Source organism: Cicer arietinum, chromosome 5 (genome assembly GCF_000331145.2).
Source record: "Cicer arietinum cultivar CDC Frontier isolate Library 1 chromosome 5, Cicar.CDCFrontier_v2.0, whole genome shotgun sequence".
Lineage (NCBI taxonomy): Eukaryota > Viridiplantae > Streptophyta > Magnoliopsida > Fabales > Fabaceae > Cicer > Cicer arietinum.
Window position 1 is genome coordinate 8,844,768 of NC_021164.2, and position 2,634 is coordinate 8,847,401.

Genomic DNA, 2,634 nt, shown 5'->3' on the forward strand with positions numbered 1-2,634 from the left:
AATAAATTTTGGTGGCGACTCCATTGAATTCGAGAAAAACTCGAAATTTTAGGCCGCGACACAATCCTCGATTTAATTTGGACTTTTTAGACGATTTTCGTACCACACTACTAAAATGAACCTAGACGATAATAACATATATAAAATAGATTTTTCAAATAAATATGTAATTATTTGTTTATTTGACAACTAAATTTGGTTCTATGTTATTATTATCACCGTTTTATAGTTCTACGTCATAATTAAGATAATAATAACATTTTTATTTGACAACTCAATTTTCTTATATGTTTTTATTATTTTCGTTTTATAATTGTACTAAATGACGAAAATAATAATAACATATAACAAAATCGAGTTGTAAATTAAATACAAAACGAAGATAATAATAATACAATAAAATAGTGTGGTCAAATAAATATTTAAGTATTACATTATTTGACAACTCTATTTTATTTAATGTTATTATTATCTTCGTTTTATGGTTTTATTTCATAACAAAGATAATAATAACATATAATAAAATAGAGTTGTCAAATAAAATAATAATTACTTATTTATTTTACAACTCAATTTTGTTATATGTTATTATCTTCGTTACAAAGTAAAATTATAAAACGAAGATAATAATGAAATATAATAAAATAGAGTTGTCAATTAAATATGTACCTATTAATTTATTGGATAATTCTATTTTATCATATGTTATAATTATATTCCTTTTAAAGTTTGACTGCATAACAAAGTTAGTAATCACATATAATAAAATAGAGTTGTCAATTAAATATGTACCTATTAATTTATTGGATAATTCTATTTTATCATATGTTATAATTATATTCCTTTTAAAGTTTGACTGCATAACAAAGTTAGTAATCACATATAATAAAATAGAGTTGTCAAATAAAGTAATAAGTACATATTTATTTGATAAACTCAATTTTATTATATGTTACTATTATCTTCGTTATGTAGTAAAACAATAAAACGAAGTTAACAATAACATATAATAAGCAGCGGGAGAGACTTTTAGCATGCTTCTCCAAAATTTATAATTGTGTTTTGGGTTAGATTTCAAACACTAGCCATCGTCTGGTCAGAAAATACAAATTTTAGTCCATTTTTGACGGGATATACCAAAATCTCCTGAAAACTCTAGATGAAATCGAGGACCAGGAGACCCTTATATCATTCTTCTCCTACATTTATAACTCTATTTCAGGTTCTGCGTCAGATTTCAAACGCTAACCATCGTTTGGTCTGAAACTACAGACTTTGGTCCATTTTTGTTGGGTGGTACGAAAATTGCCAGAAATGTCCAGATGAAATCGAGGACCGGGAGACCCATATAGCATTCTTCTCAAAAATTTATAACTATTTTTCAGGCTTTGCGCCCAATTAAAAACACTAGCCATGGTCTAGTCCGAAAATATGAATTTATAACTATTCTTCAAAATTTATAATTACGTTTCGGGTTCCGCATCAAAATTCAAACACTAACCATCGTCTGATCCGAAAATACAGATTTTAGTCCATTTTTGTCAAGAACTACGAAAATCGCCCCAAAAGTGCACATAAAATCGAGGACTGAGAGACCCTTAAAGCATTCTTCTAAAAAATTTATTACTGTGTTTCAGGTTCTGGGTCAAATTTCAAACACTAGCCTCAGTGTTGTTCAAAAATACGAAATTCGGTCCATTTTAGTCGGGTGGTACGAAAATCACCCGAAAATACCAGATAAAATCGATGACTGGGAGACCCTTATAGCAGTGTTTCAGATTCCGAGTCAGATTTCAAACACTAGCCATCGTCTGGTCCGAAAATATAGATTTTGGTCTATTTTTGTCAAGGGGTACGAAAATCGTCCGAAAAGTCTAGATAAAATCGACGACCTAGAGACCCTTATAGCATTCTTCTTCTAAATTTATAACTGTATTTTGTGTTCCATGTTCGATTTCAAACACTAGCCATCGTCTGGTCCGAAAATATAGATTTTGGTCTATTTTTGTCAAGGGGTACGAAAATCGTCCGAAAAGTCTAGATGAAATCGACCACCGAGACACCCTTATAGCATTCTTCTTCAAAATTTATAACTGTATTTCGTGTTCCATGTCCGATTTTAAACACTAGCCATCGTCTGGTCCAAAAATACGGATTTCAATCCATTTTAATCTAGTGGTATGAAAATCGCCCGAAAAATCCAGATGAAATCGAGGATCGGGAGACACTAGCCCTCATCTGGTCCAAAAATACGGATTTCGGTCCATTTTAGTCGGGTGGTACGAAAATCGCTCGAAAAGTCCAGATGAAATTGAGGACCGAGAAACCCTTATAGCATTTTTCTCCTAAATTGATAATTGTGTTCCGAGTTCCGTTTCGGATTTCAAACACTAGCCATGGTTTTGTTCAAAAATACGAATTTCGGTCCATTTCAGTAAGTTAGTATGAAAATCACCAGAAAATACCAGATAAAATCGAGGACCAGGAGGCCCTTATAGCATACTTCTCCTAAAATTCAACGACCGAGATACTGTTATAACATTCTCCTTCTAATTTTTTTAATTAATTTGGGGTTGCATGTCAAATTTCAGACACTAGACATCGTCTGGTCCAAAAATAAATATTTCAATCCAT